Source organism: Symphalangus syndactylus, chromosome 13 (assembly GCF_028878055.3).
Source record: "Symphalangus syndactylus isolate Jambi chromosome 13, NHGRI_mSymSyn1-v2.1_pri, whole genome shotgun sequence".
In the NCBI taxonomy this organism is placed as follows: domain Eukaryota; kingdom Metazoa; phylum Chordata; class Mammalia; order Primates; family Hylobatidae; genus Symphalangus; species Symphalangus syndactylus.
In genome coordinates this window covers 76,265,816-76,293,384 of record NC_072435.2, presented here as the reverse complement: position 1 = coordinate 76,293,384, position 27,569 = coordinate 76,265,816, and the positions used below count along the sequence as shown (strand labels likewise).

Sequence of the window (27,569 nt, the reverse complement as noted above, 5' to 3'; positions counted from 1 at the left end):
GCTGCTCACCTCCTCCTGGGCAGCTGAGTTTCTACCAGGCGGTAGACTGGTACTGGTCCACAGCCTGGGGTTGTGGACCCCCGATCTAGGAGATTGTTGGTTTACGGTGGATGGCAACCAACAGTAGAATACCCTTTATTTTTATCTGTTTTAACTCTTCTCCTGATGAAAAGTAGCTTCTAATGACGCAGACTTTATCCCTAGTTCAGCACCCTTCTAACAAATAATTTCATATCCCCCAAATAATGCTATCAATTGCATTTTGTTTGGTTCATCATATTCCTAATTTGACTCAATTACAGCCAAACTCCTAATATCTGATACATTCCAGAGTTCCTTTGACTTCAGTTTCATGGAACTAAAGATTAGGTGGAACTACTCACAGATTTTTAGGAGACTAAGCCTGTTTTTCCCTGTATTATTTCAGGAGACTCAAGGGTGTGACAGGGCAGAGTGGTTTCATTATTTTCCAGGGCTGTGTTTATAGTTCAAAACTAAGTTAAATACACCAGCCTGGCAGTGGTAATTACTTTCCTAAAAAGGAAATCCTAAAAACCTTAGCATTCTTCATTTATTTATTTATTCAACAAATACTTATACTATTTAATATCTTTAATAATTCAGGCAATTTTCTATGTGCCGAGGGCTCTGTCCTTATGCGGATACCAGGTAATAAACAGGAAACCAAATGAACTGAAAATGTCAGAAAGTGATAAAGGCAACAAGTGAAATATAATAGATAGACAGGCTATGCAGTGCTTGGGGGGCCCCCTTAGATTGAGTGTTCAGGGGAGACTTCTTATCTTATTAGTGTGATTTAGAAATATTAGTGGACTCCTTCAGGTGAGCTCATACTGTAATAGGTGCTGCACAAAACAAAAACAAAAGTAGCAGAGGACAGAAAACTGCTCTCAAAGATGTTAGTGAATTTGTGAAGAACCAAATAGTAAACCAAATCGATTCCAGACAGAGAACCTGATCAGCTCCCTCCAGTTTTCCACGCACCCCCACCTTCCATCTCCAATATTCAAGCCTGGTCCAAATCCAATCAAAATTTTGCGTCTGAACAAGATGGTTTCAGGACTGTGATGAATCACAAGACCATCTGATTTTCTGCTTTTGGCTCTGAGTGATGCTCTAGTTATGGAGACATATAAAGCCTATTCACTTCAGATCTGAAAATGTCATCAGCATTGGGTTCACTAGACATCCTCATTTTATCACAGTGCTTTTACGAAAAGGAGAATTATTCTTATTAAAACTAAATTTTAAAAAGAGTAAATGCCAAGAAGCTCAAGTGCCTTGTAGTACCAAAAACACTTTGCTCTGTGTTGACAGCAAATGAAACAGCTCTTCAGAAAAACTAACTGTGCAGTTTAAATGGTCAACAAGCCTAATATACAGTTGGTTTGAGCTTCTCATTGTTGTCGAGGGCAGTTAGTGAGCTTCAGTGCACAGAAAGTTAGAAAACCTCCCTCTGTGCTTCTCATACATGCTAATACAGACCGTAATACTTTACAAGCTGGACAATGACTTGGCTGACACCTGTAATATGAAAGAGGGAAGGAAAAGGTAACCAGGATTTATTCACTGCTTTTGATGTGCTACTCAGGCAATGTGCTAGATACTTTACATGTATTTCCTCATTCCAGGTACGCTTCGATTTCCACCGTGCCATCAAATTCTGCCCTTGATATACAACCTTCAGTTATGTTCAAGTAATTCTGCAACATGTAATGGGATATAGCAGTGGCTCCATGGCTGTAGATATAGTTTATCAGTACAGGAGAGGAGTGTGCATACCCTCACAAGAGAAGTAAATACATGCTCCTAAAGGGAGCTAAAGAAGCACATTTACAGAGTTCTCTTCTAGAGACTATATTCAGGAGATGAAGAACCCTACACTTTCATGGTATTCAAATTATACATACAAAACCTCTTTATTTAAAAACATAGAGAAGGAAGAATGAGGAAAGAAAGCAAAAAAAAAAAAAGGATTCTATCATCTTGCCCCCTATTTTTTTTTTTTAAAAAAACACCCGTTTTATATGTTAAGATTAGCAAAGAAAAGATAATGTCAATACTGGGAGAAGATGGAGGGAAAAGCTAAATACTGGAACATATGTGAAAGTCTTTCTGGCATACCCCCTTAGGCTAGGACATAAATTAAACCATTCCCAAGGGTTGCCTGCAAAAGTAGACAGTCTATTAAGGCAAGGTTTAGAGACTAATTTATTGTCTGTGTTTTTGTTGTCTCTTTTTGTAATGAGAACGTTTTGGACTTCCCCCCCCCCCCCATATTTCCATTTGAACCAAGTTACAAAAGTAATCTGAATTGTATATTAGCCATTTTACATCCTCATGAAATCTTTCAATATGACACAGTTTAAAGTGAATGCTTTTGTGAGGTATGTTTAGAATAGTAAAGCTGTACCAGGAAACGTGAATTGCATTTTTGATGTTTCTCTATAAATTAATTCCTAAAGTACTCATGCATATGTAGAAATTGTTGACTTTTCTTCACCAGTTAATTATTGACCAAAATTCTATTAATATTTTCATACATCATTCAGGCATTATTTTCTTATGTGGATTATATCTCGAGAAATAAAATATGAGCCTCTAGGGTAATTGAAAAACCTCTACATTTTACAATTATCAGATAAAGTCTAAGGTGATAAATAATGCCTTTAAAACACCCGGGAAGCCATTATGTCTAAAAATAAATTGTAAACTAAGCATGATTTTATTTTGCGAGGTTTCAAAGCTATAAATCAATTTATGGTTGCCACTATTAATTTAACCTATTGTTCTTTCACATTCCCTATTTCAAAGGAGGTGATAATAATAACATCTCTGTATCTCATAGGGACTCTTATGAAGATAAATGGGAAAATATATGTGAACATTCTTTGAGCTACTTTAAAGAGAGTGTGTGTGTGTGTGTGTGTGTGTGTATAAGTAGCCAACATTGTTTTTGAGGAACTATAGAATGAACATTTAATACAATTTTTATTTTAAATACATATAAAATTTCATAAATATTTTCAATTAAAAAAATTAATTTACCACACCTCTGATTTAGGTAAATCAGAATAAATACTGTTGATTTTTTCGTCTTCACTGTCCTTTTGAGTTCATGATTTTTTAACATTTTCGTAAGTCCTCATGGGCCAGGATTCACTGGTGTGTTTTCTGAGCTGTGGAGCCCCAACCCAGAAATACACCCATACTCTCCTTTCCTGTATTACAATTATAGACAGTTAAGTCAATGGCTGTGTGAAGTTAACAAATTGTATTCTTAGCATCAATTTCTAAAAGTCATTGTGTTATTATCATTAATATTAATTGTGCTGTTTTCAATCCACCATTTTGCCCATAAATACAGAGGAGTGATAATGCACGTTATAAGAAATAACAGATAATGTGTTGATCCCTCCATCAGAATCAGCATTTTTATGCAAGAGGGACAGTTGTGGGAATTGTAAAGATGTAGCTGCAAGTGGGTTGAATTTATTTTTTTCTAAGGCTTTAGCATATTCTTAGAAGGGAGTTTCAGCTGGGTTCAGCCCCCAGTTGAATTGTGGTTTCATGGTTTCAAGGTCATCAATAGTTGGAAAATGAATACAGATTAATATGGGGAACTGAATTTAATTCTTATTACTCTGGAGAAATAGCACTGAGAATGGATGCTATGCCTGCTTGACTAATAGATCCTTCTTCTGTTCTCCCAAGTCACCTTGTCTACAGAAATATTTTCACTTGGACAAATAAATAATCCAGACAACAATGCATCTTTTTAAAAGACCAAAAATAAGGATTGTATGATTTTACTCCTAGCAACTAGAATGGTGGTGAAATGAACAAATACAGTATAAAATATGCTTATGTGAATAGATGAATTACTTGGAAAAACATTCATTAACCACTTTAGATATCAATTTTGAAAAATGTCCTTTGGGTATATGCCCAGTAACGGGATTGCTGGGTTAGATGGTATTTCTGGTCCTGGATCTTTAAGGAATTGCCACATCATCTCCCACAATGGTTGAATTAATTTACATTCCAACCAACAGTGTAAAAGCATTCCTATTTCTTCACAACCACACAAGCATCTTTGGTTTCTTGACTTTTTATTAATCGCCATTCTGACTGGCATGAGATGGTATCTCACTGTGGTTTTGATTTGCATTTTTCTAATGATCAGTGATGTCGAGCTTTTTTTCAAGTTTGTTGCCTTCATGAATGTCTTCTTTTGACAAGTGTCTGTTCATGTACTTTGCCCACTTTTTAAAGGGGTTGTTTAGGTTTTGTTTGTTTGTTTGTTTTGTAAATTTGTTTATGTTCCTTTTAGATTCAAAGGTACCTAAATCATTCTATTATAAATGTATATACACACATATGTTCATTGCAGCACTATTCACAATAGCAAAGACATGGAATCAACCCAAATGCTCAACAATGATAAACTAGATAAAGACAATGTCATACATAAGCACCATGGAATACTATGCAGCCATAGAAAGGAATAAGATCATGTCTTTTTCAGGGACGTGGATGGAGCTGGAAGCCATTAACCTCAGCAAAGTAACACGGGAACAGAAAACCAAACACCACATGTTCTCACTTATAAGTGAGAGCTGAACAATGAGCACACATGGAGACAGGGAAGGGAACAACACACACTGGGGCCTGTCATGGGGTGGAGTGGGGGGATGGAGTGCATTAGGAAAAACAGCTAATGCATGTTGGGCTTAATACCTAGGTGATGGGTTGATAGGTGCAGCAAACCACCACGGCACATGTTTACCTATGTAACAAACCTGCACATGCTGTACATGTACCCCAGAACTTAAAATAAAAATAATTTTTTAAAAAAGAAAAATGTCACTGTTCTTATAGTCTGAGGTCAGATAAAATTAGAAAACAGAGGCTTGGAAAGGAATTTCAGAGAAATGGTGGAATTCGAATTGATTGCTTTGTTGGGGAAAAGGGAACATCTTATTAGGCTATTTTGTTGCACACAAATAAAACAAGTTCTCTAACTCTTGTTTCTGTTCTTGAAGAAAATTGGGACAATTACTTGGTCCATTTTAATCAGAGCTATAACAGCTCTATTTCTGAAGACTTGTTTTTTTCTTTGTCCAAAATATCTCTCTCTCTCTTCTCTCTCTCTCTCTCTCATACACACACATACACACAGAAAGAGAGAGAGAGGAGAGAGAGAGAGAAAAAAAATTGGTTCAGCAGGATGATTTGCAGTAGCAAAGTATTTGTTTTTGTAAAGATCATGTATTCTTCTTTGGACAGTTACTCGGAAAATAAAAAGCAGAGCCTTAGACACTGAGGATCAGAATTATTTCAAGTTTAACCAGGACTAAATGGTGGATGCAGCACTTAAGCGGGCTCTACATGTTACAAACACTAGTCAAGCCCCAAGAAAGGCTCCTTCACATCTCTTCTCAAAACAAAGACAACTGCTGTTAGTAGATATGGAGGCTTATGAGTGATGCTGCTGTTGAAGTTGAGACAGTTGAGGAGATAAATTGAGTGGTGAAGAGTGGTGAACGGAAGGAGAAAAGATAAATTGACTAACATGTGGAATCCGTTTTCTTAGGCATACAAGACCTCACCTAACAAGATACTATTACACAGGAGTGCTGAGTGTCCATTTACTCGCCTCCTGTTCCAATTTGCAGCCTCAGCAGTACTTTCAAAATGTGCAGTATTTGTGAGAGTCACCAATGAAGGCTGAAAAACATTTTATGATACCATTCATATTTCTGTTAAATTTGAATTCACATTGGTCTGTATTTATACTCTACAATATGGTAGCTGCTAGCCAATGTGACCATTGAACACTTGAAGTGAGACTGGCCCAAAGTGCTGTAGATGCAAAATAAACACTGAATTCTGAAGACTTACTGTAAGAGAAAAAGAATGGCACAGATCTTAAAAATGTTTTATATTGATTTTATACTGAAATGACATTGCTCTTAGATATGTTGACTAAAATATAATACATCATTAAAATTTTACCTATTTTTACTTTTTTTCATTTTTTCAAAATTACTTATGTGGCTCACATTATATTTCCACTGGACAGTGCTTGAGTAGACCTAATATGGGTAAAGCGTGATACCAAATCTTCACAGAGGTACTAAGCTGGACGCTGAACACTGGAAATCAAAATAGTTATATTTTATAAAAATATTTAGTAGGATTTAATTGAAGTTTCAAAATGGTTGATTTTTTTCATTTTATGAAATTAGTTAAAAAATTGTCAAGGGGAAGCTCATGAAATAGTGCTAAACACATCTCTAAAAAACAAATATGTACTTCTAGAATTGTAGACAAAAAGCTAGAATCATTCTTTGTGGTATATATGGGCTTATTTTGACCTCTTACAAAGAAATGTGCTTCAACTATGCCAACAGTGTAAACATTTTTTGACATATTTCATAAAATAAAAATACCAAATGCCACATTATTACCACTCTCAGACACACTATGGAAATATCAAGTATGTGCTGTTAAAACAATATACGCTAGAGGAATTAAAGAAAACAACAGAAGGTTCTCAAATAAGGAGTGAATAGTGAAACCACCCTAAACTCAAGAAGCGCTGAGAAAAGGGGATACTTAAAGCTCTCGTTCTGTTTTGGGAGGAATTTGCGGAATTTCTATATTTCATATATTTATCCAACTATTATACCAAACCATGATCTTGCTAAATGAAGTTCATTAGTCCATGCCTTGACCCAGAAAGCTTAAATTATAAAGAACCTACCTTAAGCACAGAATTCTTCCTTGACAAATTCCATAATACATCTGAGAAGCTCATGCAATATGTGTAAGTATGGGATTGTACCTTTGAAATGTATAAAAATTGTATATTGTTGTGGTGAAAATTTGAGGTTTCAAGGTTTATTAATATTTTTAATCTACCTGTAATTTTATAAGGTGTGCTCAAAATTGTTGTATATTTGCTGCGTAAACTTTAATTGCAGAATATGTTTATCATGTGTCAAAAGTCCCCACTGGGCTTGTTATAAATAATTGGAGAGAGTATTAAACATATTAAAACAATCTTTTAAATGCCAAGAACAACAAAAAAAATAGTGAACTATGGTCTTTGAAAGAGATAAAATCAACCTTGAGTTTGTACTATCTGCCGTTGTTTGGTATAAATTGTTGCTTGCCATTGATAATGTCAGCAATCAATTAAAAACGTAAATAAATCTAAGGTTGGCTACTTCAGTTTTTGACAGGGTAAGGTACACTATGTAAAAATTTAGGGAAAATGTTGTTTCTAAACTTAAAAAATGCATGAGAAAATGTCAACAAAACTGATTTTCTAATAAAATAGGAAGAAATTAAATAAATGAAAAATATTTGCATGATGATGAAGAAAAAGATTCACGTACAAATAAACTGAAACTAATTTCTATACAAAAAAAAAAAATGCTTTCTAGGCCAGGCATAGTGGCTCACGCCTGTAATCCCAGCACTTTCAGAGGCCAAGGCGGGCAGATCACGAGGTCAGGAGATCGAGACCATCCTGGCTAACATGGTGAAACCCCGCCTCTACTAAAAAAATACAAAAAATTAGCCTGGCATGATGGCGGGTGCCTGCAGTCCCAGCTACTTGGGAGGCTGAGGCAGGAGAATGGCGTGAACCTGGGAGGCTGAGCTTATAGTGAGCCGAGATGGCACCACTGCACTCCACCCTGGGCAACAGAGTGAGACTTTGTCAAAAAAAAAAAAAAAAAAAAAAAAACTTTCTATTATAAATTTAAGGTATGCTCCTAATGCAGGAATATTTGAGTCATATACAGTTCTATTTTAAATTTTCTTTATACTATTCTGGCATTGAAGAATTAGGAAGAAGTCAAGAAATGTATAATTTTAGATGATGTATTATGAGGGTAAAAATCTTGATATAAGTAATATAAAAGTATATAATTGAACTATTTATGTGATAGTTTCTGTAAAGCCTTAATTTTTCAAATGTTATCCTTATCACAATATTTGAACATATAATTTTATAGAGTAGTTCCAAATATAAATATTGCTTTATAGTTTTATTAGCAATTTCAGATACTTTTTTGAAATGAAGTTATTATAAAAAACCCTAAGCATTATGATAATTCAGAAAAGGTTGTCTAATTTTGTCTTACTGTCAAAAGAATACAAATTATGTGAAAGCCATGATTATAACAATATATAAGTAACTTTGTTGACATGAATGCAATAAAAATAATATATAAAATAAATACTTAATGGCTGATAAATATATATATATGTTTTGCTTATTAACCATTCAAATACTTTACTCTTTTTAATGAAGCAGCCAAGAATATGTTATAATAATTTAAATTTGGTCATTTAAAACATTTTTTGACCTTTAATAATAAAGAATTACTAAAGTTTAATACATATTTTTCAATGTGTTCATTATAAGGGGATGCTTGTTAAAAAAGAACAGTGTACTATATTTCATGTAGTAGTCTGAAATTCGGATTTCTAACTTGTACCTATTTAGTCATATTGTATGTGAACCTACATTTGTAAAGTTCTCCAGGTCCCACAAATATCAGTTGTAAACCTGGTGGTGATATTTGCTCTGAAGAAAGTGACCATTTCCATTTTTATTAATCATGTGAAAAAAAAGACTGTCAAAGTATAATTTTCTAAAAGATAAAAATGTAACTCAAAAAAAATTAAGTGAGCTCACATTAAAAGCCTTAAGGAGGAATTAAACCAAAGGATAAATTGGTTCAAAGTAGTATAGAAAAGACCAAAGTATGTATAGTTACAGAAAGAGAAAAAAATGCTGAAATTATGTTGCTGAATTAAATACAAAATGATTTAATGTGCTCCAGGACCAAAACAAGTAACCTTTAGGGTTATTTTTTCTATAAGATAGAAATTATTTGCAACTCAACTAGATAAAAATCATTTGCAATTTAACAGCCTTCTGAAGGTTAATATCTTACTGCACAGAGTCTAGTATTTTATCAATAGTAAATAGTAAATCAAATGAAAGTGTATAATCTTAGAGAATTAGAGAAACCTGGGGCAGACCTGTTAGTGCTTTTTTAGGCCTCAAGAAGAAGGTGCAGTCATCCTTTTACATCCTAGATTTTAAATATTTTTTCTTAGCAAGGAAAAGGAAATAAAGTCTGGGAAATTCAGTCTTAAGTTGAAGTGAGCAAGGGACTCCTTCCTTAAATGAGACTTGGATAGCAAGCCAGGGCTCTGATAATAGAGAGACTTGAACACATTCTATGTGGTAGGAGTAACCCGGCCCTAGCCACATAGAGGCAAGACAGAAACCAGGCCAGGAGGTACCCTGTGACTGGGACTCTTCAAGGATGGCCCTGGACTAGTACTCTCCCAAAGCAGCCTTATATCATGATAACTGTAATTTATTCTGTGTTTTGATCACCCCTAGACTGTAATGGAATACTGCCGAGTCTTGTCTTTAGATGTGTTGTGGGAAATTAAAGCAAGGGTCCATTCCACGTTTGGGTGAGGTATTTTCACTTTTGGCATGCAGAGAAACCGGTGAGACAGTGTTTGTCTTCACACTGAGGCCAGTATGATGGTAACAGCAGTCAGTGGCTTAAGGGAGGACAAGGGAAGGAAATCTATATGAAATTATTTATTAACATTGTTGGGTGCATTGAAAAGAGGAGTAATATAGGTCCAGCTTGGCCAATGGCTGTGGCAAATGAAGATCAGGTCATATGAATTCATCTAGGGAGGTGCTTACCAGAAATATTTAGAAGGGGACCCTGGAAAAGACTGGCTTTTCCCTTTAGATATATGAATGAGGGCCCAGAGCACCTATACTTGTTGAATTGTATAATCGAGGTAGGAGGCGAAGCGCGGACACCAGACCAAATTGAGGAGCAGCTAAAACAGGTCCTGGATGGAAGCACCTCCCCACAAGATATCCCCACCAGCCTGCCATGTCAGTTTACCACTGCCATGGCAACACCCAAAAGTTATTACCCCTTTCCATGGCAATGATCCCAAAACCTGGAACTTATCACCATCTCCCTAGAAATTTCTGCATAAACTGCCCCTTAATTTGCATATAGTTTAAGGTGGATATAAGTATGAGTGCAGAACTGCCTCTCAGCTGCTACTCTGGGTTCCCTGGCTGTGGGGCAGTCCTGCTCTGCTGCTGCTGTACACTGGTGCTTCAATAAAAGTTCCTGTTTAGTACCACCAGGCTTGCCTTTTAATTCTTCTCTGGGTGAAGCCAAGAACACTCCCCAGCTAAGCCCCAATTTTGCAGTTTGTCTCTCTTGTATCACAATGATTACAGGTGTGAACTCTAGAATCATGTGACCTGGGTTCAAATTCTAATTCCACCTCTTAATAGCTATGTCAATTTTGATCATATTACCTAGCTTCTTTATTCTTCAGTTTCTCCATCAGTAAAAGAGGGGTAAAGCCATATCTACCATACAGGGTTGTTACGAAAATTAAATGCATATCTATCTATCATCTGTCTTCAAATAACGTCTGTTATATTGTCTGCTTTTTGATTACTTTTCTCTTGGCATAGGTGCCATTTCTGACACCCTATGTTCACTTTTGAATTGTTAAGAGTGACAGCCTGCAAACTACATTTCCCTTGCTAGTTAAGTTCAGAGACCGGAAAGTAAGAAGAAGAGAGATACCATTTTCCTAGCTTTGGAGATGGCCTCAGCAGAAATAGCAGCAGTATCACATGAGCGCCTCAGCAGCAGTGCGGCTCCCAGGTGCTCACTAAACTGCAATACCAGCAGGAGCAGAGTCACCAGCCAAGAAGTGGCAAGGTGGACTACAGCCCAGGAGTCATAACAACTCCATACCCATGAATAACTCCCTGTACTCTTTGGTTCACCCAGCCCTTCCAACCACTTTATAACTAATTCCCCACATTAAATCCCGCTGCTGTTGAAATATCTAGAGTGGTTCCTGTTTTCCTTACTGATGGATACAGCTATCGCTATTACTACTCAATTAGAGTAATCTTGCTATTATTATCCTCTGAAATGTTACACTAGACCAAAAAGTCTAACAATTTAACCTTCATACCCATTTTTTCCACTCCACTATTCTAATACGTTTCCCCACAGAGTTTGTCCTTGGCCCAGAAGTGTTATGTAATGAGTGGTCAATAGTTGTATGAACTGGTGTTTCATCTAAATACTCCACTGTAGGTTTAGCTCCGTCACTGATCAATGGCCTAATGGGAGGAGAGATTTAGTTCATCTGAAGCCAGTCTAAGAAAGTTCGCTGGAGTTCTATTTTGGAGAATAGATTTAAACAATTATAAAAATGTATAATCAATAATAGGAGAGCTCTTATGTCTTACATAAGGCAAACGTGCCTAGAAACATTGTGTGATGTACCTTTAATACTTTATTTTTTTCCAGCTCTGTATTGATTACCCATGACTTATAACAATTTGAAGGAGAAAATATATACTACACAGGTAACCTTGTTTTACAGCTGAAGCAAAGTTTATTTTCGATAGCTGTTCTGCCTTGGTAAGTGAAATTTTGATCAATGAATTTAGTATCCAGAACTATAAATTCACAGAAGAATTTGTGAATATGAGGACTTAAAACTGAAGAATAGTTCAAAAAATGATCCAGAAAAGATAGAACTGATATAAAGGGAAAGTATCTGGCTCAGAAATTGACTTAAATGATGTAAGAGATTAGTATGATTCACATTAAGTTTCCTTAATTTTTCTTTGATTCTTATTCTCTTTCTTTAAAGATTTAGTTCTGTGTTTAAATTGTCATATCCATCTTTCCTCATTGTCCTCTTTTAGACTCTGGAGAAGACTATTGTTAAACTTGTCATCTCAGTATACTGGCTTTTGCTGGCAAGCAAAAGACTTCTCATTAAACAGTTATGCAGATTTGTAGCTGATTGTGAACAATGTTAACTGAAAAATGTATTTACTTTGAATGACTCTTTCAATCAGCATACTTCATCAAACAGCTTCCTTGGCTAGTTATATTAAATTATTTTAAAAAGCCGAGAAAGCTAGTTTTATTAACCTAGTTTTTTTTTTGTTGTTGTTGTTGTTGTTTTGAAACAGTTTCCCTGTATTGCCCAGGCTGGGGTGCAGTTCCACAATCTTGACTTACTGCAACCTCTGCCTCCTGGGTTCAAGCGATTGTCCTGCCTCAGCCTCCCTAGTAACTGGGACTACAGGCATGCACCACCACGCCCACCCAGTTTTTTTGTATTTTTAGTAGAGACGGGGTTTCACCATATTGGCCAGGCTGGTCTAGAACTCCTGACCTCGTGATTCACCCACCTCGACATCCCAAAGTGCTGAGATTACAGGCATGAGCCACCATGCCCAGTCTAACTTCTTTTTATTGATAACCTATAGTACGTAACTGTACAATATGTGACCAAAAATAAATAAGATCAACACACAGGTATGACATGTAGAACCAGCATCACTGTTACAGTTGTACCACTTAACAATATCTGATTAGTCTACATGAGATAGTCTACTACTTTCTGAGAGCTGGAAAAAAATATAGAGAACTGCTAGAACATAATTTGAAGAGCTGTTGACTGAAAGACAGTAGAACAAAATTAAAATAACACTGGTTTTATAATCATACCACTTAAAATTAATTCCCAACTTTTTCCTCTCTAAAGTTTATTTCTCTCTCTCTTTCTCTTTCCTCCTCCTTCACTCTCACCTTCATTCTCCCATGCACTCTGTCCTTCACTTACATACTCACAAGCCACATATACACCATTAAATCAGGTGCAGCAAACTATGGAATGTGGGCCAAACTTGGCCTATCGCCTACTTTTGAAAATAGTTTTGATGAAACACAGCCACACCCATTTGTTTACATATTGTCTATAGCTCTTTTTGCTTCAAAAGCAGTTTAGTAGTTGTAACAGTGACCATATGTCTGCAAAGCCTAAGATATTTGTGGTCTGACCCTTTACAAAAAACATTTGCTGGCCTCTGCTTAAGGTTATAGTAGAAGCTCAAGAAAGATCAGTCCCCTCCCTTTAGGTTGAAAAAATATGACAGAACACTTAGTACTGTGATCTCCAATAAAATAAACCAGGGCTCCTTGGAAAAATAGCTGATTTTATGACTGGGAAAGAAAATACACAAGATGAGCCTGGAGCAGAGCATTTTGTAAAGCCAGAAAGTAAAGAAGTGCTAAAAAACAAAAACCAAAAAAATAACAGAGATATGTCAACAAGATAAAGGACACAAATGAAAGTGCTCCCAATGGCCAAAGCTAGAGCAATTCAAGTACATTAATAAATAAACAAATAAAAATGGTATTGGATTATAACTTAAAGTTTAAATTAATGTCCATGAGTCTATGCTGATATAAATGACTGACTGAATAAAGAAATAAGGGGGTAACAAACGAATCTCTAGTGCAGAAGAATTCCAAATAATTTATGTAGACGAAGCCCTCAAAGAGGTGGAACATTACTGTCCACTCCTCAAGTGTGGGCTGTGCGTGCTCACTTTCTTCCAAAGAGTACAGCACTGAAAAGAGGAAAAAGGAGTAACTTTACAGTGGAGAAACTTGACAAACACGACCTCAGCCAGGCGATCATGGTTAACATCAACAGTGAGAAGTCAGGTTGATAGTACGTATCCTTGATACTGTGTGATAAGACTGGTACTTTGCCTTCCTCCACAAAATATGTGATACAGGTCTGATCATGAGAAAACTATCAGACAAATCTCAAGTGAGAGACATCCTACAAAATATTTGACTAGTACTCCTCAAAACTGTCAAGGTCATCAAAAACTAGGAATGTTGGAGGAACTGTCACAGCCAAGAGGAGGCTAAGTAGCCATAACTATGTAACGTGGCTTCCTGGATGGAATCCTGGACAGAAAAAGGTTGTAAGTAAAAACTAAAGAAATATGAAGAAATTAGGAATTTTAGTGAGTGATAATGTGCCAATATTGTTGTCATATTTATTGTAACAAAGTTATCATACTAATATAAGATGATAATAATAGGAGAAACTAGGTATGGGGTATATGTGAACTCTCTGTACTATTTTTGTGATTTTTCTGTAAACCTAAAACTATTTTAAAGTATAAGTTTATTTTTATATTTGGCAGAAAACATCTGAAAAGTTATTACATTTCATGACAATTTTCTTACACATTCGGATGTAGAAATTATTTCACTATGGATCTAACAAAGAAAATTAAAATAAACAAGTTCCAAATATGCTTATTCTCTTACAGTAATATTCTATGCTTAAGTGTTTTATTTGAAAACTTTTGAAGATTTTGCATTTACAACCAATGGGCTCCTATCCCAGAAATGCTAGAGAAATACAAAACTCTATTTCAAGCAGAAAAGACAAAAATAGCAAGAAATAACAGTCATGCTCTGAATATAATAAAGTCATTCAGAGGTTCTATATAATAGTAGTATAGAAAAGAAAGGACACAGTTAAAAGGTAAAATCTACTGGGAACATATTTAATTTGAGTATTGTATTTTGGAAACTACCCAAAAGCAGTAAGAGAGTTAGCACGATGTCTGGGAAATTACAGTGAGCAATACAATGGCATAACAGTTGATTTGTATATTCAGAGAAAAAAAATCAGCATAAGAAAGAAAACTATTTTTTTCTACATTTGAAGGAAAAAATACTCTAAATTAAAAATGTATTTCCTAGGAAATAGCTATCTCCAGGTAGCAAATGTGCAACAAGGACAATTCTATGCCAAGAATAAATCTAAAATTGGCATACAGTTCATCCTAGACATTGCTAAACTTTGAATGCTTTAAAAAGTTAAGCAAAGAAATCCAAAGCTGTCATCTGAAGCATTTTAAATCCATGACAACATACTTAGTTATAAAATGACAGTTCTAAGACAAATTAAGCCATGATGGCAATCTTTCTAAAAGGGAAACTGATATTACAATAGGGCTGTGTCAGGTCATGTCAAAATAGGGTGTCATTGGCACCCTTGGCCTCTGATGCTAAAAGCAAAGTGATAAACCCCCAATTCAATCCTCAAGAAATCTTTTTTTAAATACATACAAATAGAAGAAAGCAAGTCAATCATTTAGATCAGCAGTCCCCAACCTTTTTGGAACCAAGGACTGGTTTTATGGAAGGCAATTATTCCATGGATTGGATTCCAATTATGGAACGATTTCTGGATAACACTGTTCCACCTCAGATCACTCAGATCATCAGGCATTAGTTAGATTCTCACAAGGAGCAAGCAACCTAGGTCCCTCAAATGCACAGTTCACAATGGGTTTTGTGCTCCTATGAGAATCTAATGCTGCCACTGATCTGACAGGGGGTGGAGCTCAGGCGGTAATGCCTCTTCCCACCACTTACCTCCTGCTGTGCATCCTGGTTCCTAACAGGCCACAGATCAGTACCAGTCTGTGGCCTGGGGGTTGGGGACCCCTAATTTAGATGACTGATGATATTTCCACTAAAAGACACATTTTTGTGTCTTAACTTAGAATATAGTTAACTACAGATCAGTGTTATCAAAGGCTTTCCCCAATATAGTAGAAAAATATTTAAAATCACCTTTCCTTTGCCTTGAAAACACTTTTTAAAAACAGATGGTTCTCAAACAACTCGAGATAATTAAATGATTTAATCTATCTATTCCATAATGCTAGATCAGAAAATGTCTGTTATATAGAAAATATTTGTTAGCTTATCAGTGCTATATGTTAATACTTAAATATTGTGCAATTAGGAACTTAAGTGTCAAAATAATTTTTAAAATGTGATTATGCTGACTAAATTGAGCATATAGATTCTCCACGTTTGCTTTAGCCTGATATCATTGTTTGGATCTTTGGAAAAAAAAAACAACTAATATTTCTATCAATGAAGAGTAAAATAGTGAAGGAGAAACAAACAGACCAATTCCTTTAACTGCTTGATAGTTATTCTGTTTAACTTCTAGGCTAAAAGGGAAGGAATTAATTTTTCTTGTCCCATTATAGCCTTAGCACAGATCACTTATTAACATTCATTTACTTAATAAATATTTCTTGATTACAAAATTTACATCAGTCATTACAGTATAGCTGTGGGAATACAACTGTAAGCAAAATCAGAAAGAGTCTCTGCCTTCATAGAGCTTATAGACTTCTAGAAGAAACCAATACTAATTAAATAATCACATGAATAAATGTGAAATTGCTCTTGGAATAACTGCTAGGAAAAACAGGTGAATGGTGCTATGTGATTTAGTTGGAGAATTAGAAAAATCTCCTGGGGAGTCACACAAGCTATAAATAAAGGATAAGTAAAACTTGACTCAACCAAGTGCAGAGGGAAAATTTTCCAGGTAGAGGGAAGAACGTATGCTAATATCTTATGGTGAAAGACAGTTTGGGCCATACATGAGCTTTAAAAATCATAGTAAGAAAGTTTATCTTTTTCCTTAAGAGGATACAAAGGCATTTAAGAGTTTTAACCAAAAGTGACATGACCATCTTTTGCATTTAAAAAAATGACATGTAGTCTACAATGTGGATAAATGATTAAATGGGGCTGGCCTGGATGCAAGTAGATTAGTTAAAGGGTTATTATTGTATCTTGGAGTCAGATAATAAGTAAACCATGACGTTTTCTATGGAGCCAAAAGGTGGATGGATTTGAGAGTTACTTAGGAAATAATGTGCATTGCACTTGGTAATGGATTGAATATGGGATAAGGGGAATAAAAGAGAGAAACAGAAACAGGTGCAAAAATTAGCCTCTAAGTTTCTGGCTAATAAAGTCTCATCAATATTTTGACTATTCATTGAGATAAGAAGATCATTAAAGTGTGGGGAAAATGATGCAGAGTAGAATTTATCCATTTTGAGATATTAATAAAGCACTGAGACATTCAGGGAGAATTTGCACTTCCATAATGGCAGAGTAAAAAAACCCTAAAAATAGGTCATAAAACAATACTGCTCATAAAAGCAATGAGAAAATTGGCAATAATAGACAAAATCAACTGTTTAAAAACTGAAAATTAACCAAAGACTTGCAACAATCACAGCTTTTATGCAAGAAAAGTGGCTGAATCTCAGTAAGAACAATGAACTTTTTGAAGTTTTAACTTGCACTACTCCCGTTACCCTCTTTCTTATTCCACAGCAGCATTGAAATCTAACAGGCTCACAACTATGTTAGTGGTCAACCAGCAGTCTACCAGCCAATGGAGGGTTTGGAGCTTCCTAAAAGTGCCATCCCCAGAGAAATGTCACCATTTAACTTTTCTAGCAGGTTCTAGGTAAAGCTCCATTCTTATAGCTTGCCTTTATTTGACCTAACTCAAACCTCCCTCTATGTGAGTATTGTCTCCAGGGAAGTTGTAGAAAATAATGACAATTGTTTAACATTGCAGCTGGCTGAGGGAGTGATAGCAGTTGTAGCTAGCAAGAGGCAGACTAAGAATTTTAGAAGGGAAAAAGGGAATGAAATGCCCACTGGGGGATTTGAAAAGGCCCAACATATTCTTAAAAATCTAGAAGGTCACATTCATATGAAGGGCTGTGCATATACCCAGGAATGACCTGAGAAAATTCTAATCTGTCACATTTGGCTGATGTTGATGCCCTTTCCAAGCAGGAGGTAGAAACTAAGGCAGAGTTTAAATGTTTGCTGGAACATCGAAGGTATAGACAACAGTACAAAAAGTACAGCTTGACAAAGATTCGGAAACTTGGTTCAAGCCTCTAAGAAAATCTCTGTGTATTTATTAACTGATCACTAAGTTAACTGACAAGAAATTTCACTGGCTGGAACAACAAAGAACATGGATTTTACAAAATTAGTCCAAGAAAGTCTTCAAACAAGCAATTACCTTTGCTTTGCTCAGCATCAATGACAAAAACAATGACAACAAATGGCAACAATAACAAACCCTGGGTAGTGAGGCATTATTTGATTTCAGAATTACGACATTATGTTATTTTACATGTCTGGTGTTTTAAATTGAAAAATCATAAAACACACACACACACACACACACACACACACAGGAAAGCAGGGCCTGAACACATAAAAAAAGCAGTCAGTTAAAAATTGGCCCTAAGAAAGTCAGATTTTGGACTTACTAGACAATGACTTTAAATCAACTATTATGATTATGTTCAAAGAACTAAAAGAAGCCAAATAGAATATGAGTGAAGAAACAAATTATTTAAAAAGGCAAAATAGAATTTCTGGAGTTGAAAAGTACAATAACTTCAAAACTCAACTTTCAATAATGGATAGAACAACTAGTCAGAAGAACAAGAAAATAAAAGACTTGAAAAACACTATAAACAAACTTGACCTAATAGACATCTACAGAACGTTGACCTAGTAAAAGCAGAATGCACACTTTTATCAAGTATAAATGGAACATTCTCCAGTATAGACTATCTGTTATGCCATAAAATAACTATCAATATATTTAAAAGGATTTAAACCATACGAAGTTGCTTTCCAACTATAATGAAATGGAATAACAGAAGGAAAGATACAGAAGGAAATGTAAAATTCACAAATAAAAGGAACATAAACAGCACGCTCCTAAGTAACCAGTGACTTGAAGAAGAAATCCCAAAGGAAATTACTTTGAGATGAATGAGAACAAAAGCACAACATATCAAAACTTACGGGATGCAGCTAACATAGTGGTTAGTGGCACATTTATAAGTGTCTGTATTTAAAAAGAAAAAAGGTCTCAGATAAATAACCCATATTTCCATTTTAAGAAACCAAAAAAAAAGGGCAAGTTAAACTCAAAGCAAGAAGAAGAAAAGAAATAATAGATGTTAGAATAGAAATTAGTGAAACAGAGATTAGAAAAACAGTCATCAAAATCAGCAAACCCTGCTGGGCGCGGTGTTCACACCTGTAATCCCAGCACATTGAGGGCGAGCAGGGCAGATCACGAGGTCAAGAAATCGAGACTATCCTGACCAACATGGTTAAACCCCATCTCTACTAAAAACACAAAAATTAGTTGGGCATGGTGATATGCGTCTGTAGTCCCAGCTACTCGAGACGCTGAGGCAGGAGAATCGCTTGAACCTGTGAGGCAGAGGTTGCAGTGAGCCGAGATCACACCACTGCACTCCAGCCTGGGGACAGAGCAAGACTCAGTATCAAAAAAAAAAAAAAAAAAATCCGCAAACCCAAAAGTTGGTAATTTAAAAAAAAATCAACAAAATTTATAGAAATTTTAGCTGTATTGTCTAAAGAAAAATTTGAAAAGATTCAAATTATTATTTAATACTAAAATCAAGAATAACAACTACCTACCTCACAGAAATAAAAAGATTAACAAGAAATATTACAAGAAATGGAATGCTAACACATTAGGTAACATAGATGAAAAGGACAAATCCTAGAAATACAAAAACTATCAATACTAATTCAAGAAAAAATCTGAATAAACCTATAACTAGTAAAAAGTTTTAATTAGCAACTAAAATATTTTCCACAAGGAAATTCCAGGCCCAAATGACTTCACTTGGTAACTATGAATGAAAAGATATTCACCTTCAGGTATCACAACACTTAATATTATCAAATGACAATAGTTCCCAAATTGGTCTATAGATTTAATACAATTCCCATCAAAATCTCAGCTGCCTTATTTGCAGAAACTGGGGCTCAGAAAATAATACCATGAAATGAGGGCCTCAGCAGCGATCTCAGAAGCAAAAATTTTTCCTTGACCTTCTCCTTCCCTCATGAGTCTCAGCCCCATTCTTCCCCAAGACTAGCCTTAGAAACTAATTCTCTCTTCCCGAAAATGAACCATAAAACTTAAAAATATTACTCTATTTTTTCTTCTCCCTTTCTGTGCAAAAACTGGACGTAAAGAAATTATCTGTCTTACTTTGTTTGACTACAGATCATAAGACCCCCATTCTAGAGAAGAATTCCCTATACTCAGAAGAAAGGAATACATGCTCAGAGAGCCCAAGACAAATTTAGAGAGACAGGCCTTGCTGGGTTTCCCCCTCAGTCCACGAAAATTAGATCAAACCCATTTTGTCCAATCACATTTCTACATAGCTGTCCATACTCTGCTGATTCTAAGCATAAAAATGGACAATTTCCCCTGTATCTTCAGTTCTTTATTCTGAAGGATCCCACATATACATGTTAAATAAATTTGTATGCCTTTTCTGCTATTAATCTGCCTTTCAAGAGTTGATTTTTCAGCAAAACTGAAGAGGTTTGCTGTCCCCTAGAATTCTAACATTCATATAGAAATGCAAGGGACCAGAATAGATAAAACAGTCTTGTTAAAGAATAAAGTAGGAGAATGCACACTTTTTGATTTCAAAATTAACTACAAAGCTGGAATAATCAAGAGAGTATAGTGCTGGCATGAGCATAGAAATATAAATAAATGGAATAGAAGTGAAAGTCCAGAAATAACTCTTTATACTTATGGTCAACTAATTTTCAACAAGGGTGCCAAGACAGTTCAATGGGAAAGAATAATTGTTCAACAAATAGAATTAGAAAAACTGGATATTCATTCTTTTGCATCTGTAATAGACAATGACAATAACAGGTATTGAATAGCATGTGCAGAAATTGAAATCTTCTTAAATTCCTGATGAGATTATAAGTGATACAGCAACTTTGGACAAAAGTTTAGCAGTTCTTCAAAATAGTAAACATAGCGTTCACATAAAGAATGAAGACATGCCCCCTACCTCACACCATATACAAATATTATATGTGTATGGACACAGACCTAAATATAAGAGCTTAACCTTTAAATATTTTAGAAGACAATGTAGGTGTAAATCACTGTGACCTTGGATTAAGCTTTCTTAGATGTGAAAACAAAAGAATAAACAACAGAAGAAAAAGATAAATACATTGAATTGCATCAAAATTAAAAATTTTTGTGTTTCAATGAACATCATCAAGAAAGTAAAAAGAAAACAGAATAGAAAAAATATTTACTAATAACATATCTAATAAGGGAATTCCAGTATTGTAGAGCTGTTATTACAGAAATAACCCTTTATACTATGGTCAACTAATTTTCAACAAGGATGCCAAGACAGTTCAATGGGAAAAAATAATTGTTCAACAAATGGGATTAGAAAAACTGGATATTCATTCTTTTGCATCTCTTGTAGAGATAACTCTACAATAAAAGACAAATGTCTAATTTTAAAAAGGTAAAGTATTTGAATAGAAATTTATCTGAAGAAGATATATAAATGGCCAAAAAACATATAAAAACATACTCAACCTCATTAGTTGTTAGGGAAATGCAAATTAAAACCATAGCAAGATACCACTTCACACCTACTTCTATGGCTAAAATAAATAGACGACAAAAACAAGTGTTGGCTAGGAGGTGAGAAACTGGAAGACTGGGCTGGGTGTGGTGGCTCACACCTGTAATCCTAGCACTTTGGGAGGCTAAGGCAGGCAGTTCACTAGAGGTCAGAAGTTTGAGACCAGCCTGGCCAACATAGTGAAACTCTGTCTCTCCTGAAAACACAAAAAACTTGCTGGGCATGGTGGCACATGCCTGTAATCCCAACTACCTGGAGGCTAAGGCACAAGAATTGCTTGAACCCAGGAGGTGGAGGTTGCAGTGAGCCAAGATTGTGACTTTGCACTCCAGCCTGTGTTACAGGGTTACAGAGCAACTCTGTCTCAAAACAAAAAAAGAAAGAAAATAAAAAGAAAACAAACTGGACCACTCATACATTGCTGGTGAGATTGTAAAGTGGTGCAGCTACAGTTGGAAAACAAATTGTACCATGTGATTCAGCAATTCTATTCTTAGGTATTTGCCCAAGAGACGGGAACACCTATGTTCACACAAAAACTCATACATGGACCAAGTGTGGTGGCTCACGCCTGTAATCCCAGCACTTTGGGAGGCCGAGGTGGCAGTATCCTTTGAATCCATTAGTTCAAGACCAGCCTGGGCAACAGAGTGAGAGCTTTGTCTCTCCAGGCATGGTGGCCTGCACTCATAGTCCCAGCTACTTAGGAGGTTGAGGTAGGAGCATCACTTGAGCTCCAGACATTGAGGCTCCAGTGAGCCATGGTCGTGCCACTGCACTCCAGCCTGAGTGACAGAGTGAGACCCGGTCTCAAAACAAAAAACAAACAAACAAAAATACATGAATATTCATAGCAGCATTACTTATAGTAGCAAAAATAGTAGAGACAACCCACTTATCCTCCATTAACTGAAAAATGGATTTTAAAATGTGGTTTTTAAAAATGCAAAGGAGGCAGGGCATAGTGGCTCACACCTGTAATCCCAGCACTTTGGGAGTCCAAGGTGGTAAGATCACTTGAGGTCAGGATGAGACCAGCCTGGCCAACATGGTGAAACCCCATCTCTACTAAAAATACAAAATGATTAGCCCAGTGTGGTGGTGGGCATCTGTAATCCCAGCTACTCGGGAGGCTGATGCAAGAGAATCACTTGAAACCGGGAGGCAGAGGCTTCAGTGAGCCAAGATCGTGCCACTGCACTCTAGCCCAGGTTACAGAATGAGACTCTGTCTCAAAATAAATAAATACATAAAATATAATAAAAAATAAATAAAAATAAAAATAAAAATAAAAAGGAATTTTGTTTGGTCACAAACAGGAACGAAGTACTGGTGCGTGCTACAACATGGATGAAACTTGAAAATGGCACAGTAAATAAACAAAGCAAGATGTAAAAGATTTCATATTGTATGATTCCATTTATATAAATGCACAGAATAGGTAAATCTAGAGAGAAAATTAGTGGTTTCTAGGGGTTAGGGGAAGTAGGAACAGGAAGTGACTGCTAAAGGGCATGGTATTTCTTTTTAGGAGGATGAAAATATTACAAAATTAGATACCAATGACAGTGATAAAACTTTGTAAATATACTTAAAGCCACTCAGTTGCACACTTTAAATGGATCAATTTTATGGCATGTGAATTATATTTCAATAAAATTGTTATTAAAAAATGTTTAGGCCGGGCACAGTGGCTCATGCTTGTCATTCCAGCACTTTGGGAGGCTGAGGCAGTTGGATCACTTGAACCCAGGAGTTTGAGACTAGCCTGGGCAATATGGTGAAACCCTGTCTCTACAAAATATACAAAAATCAGTCAGGCGTGATGGCAGGAACCTGTAGTTACAGCTGAGGTGGGAGGATCACTTGAGCCCCGGAGGTCAAGGATACATTGAGCTGTGATCGCGCCACTGCACTGCAGCCTGGGCAACAGAGTGAGACCTTGTCTCTAAATAAATAAATAATAAAAAACTAAAGGATAGAATAATAAATTTGAATAGTTTACAGGAAAGATAATTGTGGGTACAAGTTAGCAAGTTTTAATATGTTGGTAGAATGTTTTATTAATGGCATTTCAAAGTAAAATCTCTCTTAAAGAATATAAAAAACAAGTAGGGGAGATATGGAGCTCAGGGATTGTATGAAGAAATGGTTGCAGACATCTTAGAGGTATTACATAGATGTTCTTGGTTTACACTGGTTTAAAGTTATCATTTTAGACAATAAAAATATGTTAAAAGTTACTTTGTAACAAGGCAAGAAATATTAAGATAAAAAGAGCCAGGTAGGATTAAAGCATATGGTCTTTTGCTGTTTCTCAAACTTCTTAATGCCTTCTTTTCAAAGGCATTGGAATAACATAACAAAGCATAAAGACAGTGAAAACTAAAGGGAGCCATTCACAGTAATTGAAATAGCCAAATGTAAAATGCAAATATGTTTTAAGATATTGGTTCTGCTTTGAGAATGTTGAAGGTTTTTTAAGAGAAACTAAAGATTGGCATAGTTCATATAGATAAAGAAAAGAGATTTCAATGAAAAAGAAGCAACATTCCTTTCCATATATGTGGTGCATTTAAACCACAAGGTAATTCTTATAGCCAATTATTTATGTCTGTGAGAAAAGCTAAAGAAACTATTTTGAGTGTGTTAGTTTTTAAAAGAAACACATTGTAACATCAAATAAATCCATCTCTAACGTCATTGTTTTAATTATGGTGTCTCTATGTGCTTTGTCCATATTAGAGTTTTATTCAAAGAAGTAGTCATCATATCAGTTCAAATCCTGGTGATAAGGTAAACTGCTGGTATTTAAACAATTGCCAACCTTGAATACTAATATCAGAACTATAAACAAGGAACAGACTGGGATGGTGATAGGTGATTTAGCCTTTGCACAGTGAATAAAAAGCTGCTATGGTCCCTGATGGGTTCCTTAATGTAGTTTTTTTGAAAAGAAGAAAGGTGGGGTTTGGAGTCTGGCTTATTGGAGAAAGCGGTCATGTTCCTTAGCCTCTCTCTGTACTAATTTCCTTACCTGCGAATAGAAAACTATACCTTCATAAAGGTACAGGAAAGATGAAATAAAATAATGTTAATAAATATCCTTTGTGTACCTGGCACATACAGTGGGCCCTCAGTCAATGTAGCTATCATTACTTCTGTAATTATCAAATCCTATTTTACATTATAATAATGAAAAGCATCAGAAAAAGAGCAACATTGTGGTGACATTATAGAATGCCCAAAAATTTATAAATGATTATAATAAGCTTTGGCCAACACACTTTGATGTCTTAGCAACTTGACTCATATTCAGATGAGGTGGATGAAAAAATAATTATCTCTATTTAAATATAGTACAAAGGTACAGTGTTTGTGAAACAGTGTTTCCCTCATTTTCCAGCTTAAAGTAAAAAGGAAAGATTCACTTCAAAAAGATAATATAGCAACTGGTAAAATGAGACGAATGAAAAATATCAAACTCCTCCTGACCCTCTCTCCTTCACAGATGAAAAGTAAAACAGATGAAAATGGTTATTTATCAAATGACTATACTTGTCACTCAAATTAAAATATATGTATACTCGAATGCACACAAATACTTCAAATTTATGTAGGATACACTTTGTTCTGACCATCCTACAAAGAATAGTTAGCTACAGAGTTGTATCGATCTCATATATTGCAGCAAATATTTATGAATATAAGGTTCATTCTTCCCTGCTAGATAATAGGTGTCATGAATTCAGTGTATGTTGCTCACCTATTAGTATATTAAGTGCACCACATAAGCTCTGGCATGCTGCAATACTGAATAAAAATTGGTTAAATTAATGAGATATTTAGCTGGACGTGCTGAGAATACATCTGCCACCACTGTTTCAGTAGGAAAGAATACAGCTTGCCCTTATTTAATCGGAGGCAAGGACTCTGAGATCATGGTAACAAAGGGTAAAAGTATAAATAGTGTGTGGTACAAAAGGAATATGTGTGTGTGTGTGTGTGTGTGTATGTGTGTATGGGTGTGTGTGTATGAGTGTGTGTGTGTGTGTATGTGTATGTGTGTGTGTATGTGTGTGTATGTGTGTATGTGTGTGTATGTGTGTATGTGTATGTGTGTATGTGTGTGTATGCGTGTGTGTATGTGTGTGTGTGTATGTGTGTGTATGTGTGTGTATGGGTGTGTGTGTATGAGTGTGTGTGTATGTGTATGTGTGTGTGTGTGTATGTGTGTGTGTATGGGTGTATGAGTGTGTGTGTGTGTGTGTATGTGTGTGTGTGTGTGTGTGTATGTGTGTGTATGGAAGTGAACCTGGGGGCCTCATGGCAGAGCACTTGTAAGAACCATTCCTTTGGTGATTCTAACCGGGATTGGATATGCTATTGAAGTGTGGCCAGGAATTATGACAGGAAAGGCCTTTTGGCCAATGAGCCAAAAAGATTTATTCAGGAGGACTAGACTGGTAGACCTTAGTGATAAAGAGTTACATTACAGGTATATTTAACTTTTGAGCTGGGCTTAGAATGTAACTCTCACTTAATCTGCATTTGATACCTAAGAGCATAAGACTGATTCCTGTTCAGTAGGGCCTCCAAAGGTAGTGACAGACTGGGAAGATAGGATACGGGCAGCCAAGGTAATCTTTCTATCTTTTCCAAGAATAGCACGTGCATTGATCTGATCGATCAAGATTTAGATTAAAATCCAGTAAGCATTACCTACTGTGTGTCAGTGACATTTATCTCCTTACCTCTTCCCAGGAAACTATTTATTTATACTCATTAAGTTTACAGAGGCTGATTTATGAAAATAGAATGGAGTAAATTCTGCAGGCAAACAAAAACATTTTATAATTCTCATCCATCATTTGTTCTTTATTAGGAATTTTATAGTTACCATAAAGTCAGGAGGATTAGCAAATACACTTCACTACACGCTAGACCCTATTTCAAACCATTTACACAGATTATCTTATTTGATTATCACAACAATCTATTCCATAGGTACAATTATAATCCAATTGTACAGATTCGGAAATGGAGCAAGAGATATTAAGTCATTTGGTCAAGGTCACACAGCAGCTGGGTTTCAGAGTCAGCACACTGATTTCAAAGCAGGGACTCTTAACTTCTAAACTATACTGTCACTGAGCACTGTGGGTCACATGGGCCACTCACTCACTACCCAGAGTTTTGGCTTTGTTTTGCCTTAAGCTCAGCACAGTACTCCTCAAATTTTAATGCATTTAGAAATTACAATGTAAAAGTATAGATCTTCAAAATCAAGTTTTATGGGTAATATGAGGGATTTCAAGGGCAATTTTTGCCTTAGTAGATAACTTTAGAGTTTAACCCTTTAGAAGTAATCTCGCTGTAACTTGCAAAATTACAGACAGCCTGTAAAGCAAAGACAATGTAAGTAGAAGCCAGCCATCCCTAACAGGGTGCTTGGATATGCTAATTACAGATAACTTAGGAATTCATTCGGGCTCAGACTTTTTTAGGCAACGCTAGTCTGCTTGCTGTATTGCAGTTAATATACAAAATTTGAGATATAAGATAAACACTTAGAAATATATTTGTATTATTTATCCATTTGTCCCTTTCCTCTTTCCCTTAACTTCTTCCCATTTATTCATTTTTCATTCACCACTATGTCAGATTTGTGGGCAAAACAAAACAAAACAAAAAATCCAAACATGGCCTTATCCATGTGCAGCTTATGCACTTTAAATGAGTAAAGAGCTTCCACTTTCTCAGCATTCATTTAGCTCATAGAAACATGTCAAGTATTAATCAATGGAAATGAATCTTTTCCTTAAAATTATTTAAAAATTTAAGATGAATAGAAGTATGTCTTGATGTTTATATTTTAGAACTCAGATAAAATTCTGGTACAAGGTGAGGATTATGAGAATCTAGTTTGAAATTGATAAACGCACTTGTTGTCATCATGATATTTTCCTTTTATGGCTAGATAATAGAAATAATGTGTTTAGCTCTAAAAATTTCCATCTGTTGTCAAGCTGAGGGATCGATTGCAGTTGTCTATATTCTATTTTTATACTCTCACATTTAAATCTTCTTAAAAAGTATTCAAGGATTTTTAATGTCTAAATGTTCCAATGATACAAATAGAATTAGACAGTGGTTTGATAACCAATTGCTACTGTGTCCAAATGAAAACTTCTAAACCGTGAGCAACACCAGAATATTA

The 27,569-nt window shown here is 35.6% G+C and overlaps 1 protein-coding gene across 6 annotated transcripts in view; it reads right to left on the bottom strand.

Annotated features, from left to right (window-relative positions):
- Nucleotides 1-27,569, bottom strand: part of ACSS3 (acyl-CoA synthetase short chain family member 3) — a 515,807-nt gene that overhangs the window by 315,898 nt on the left and 172,340 nt on the right. The gene's annotated exons all lie outside the window — the stretch shown is intronic.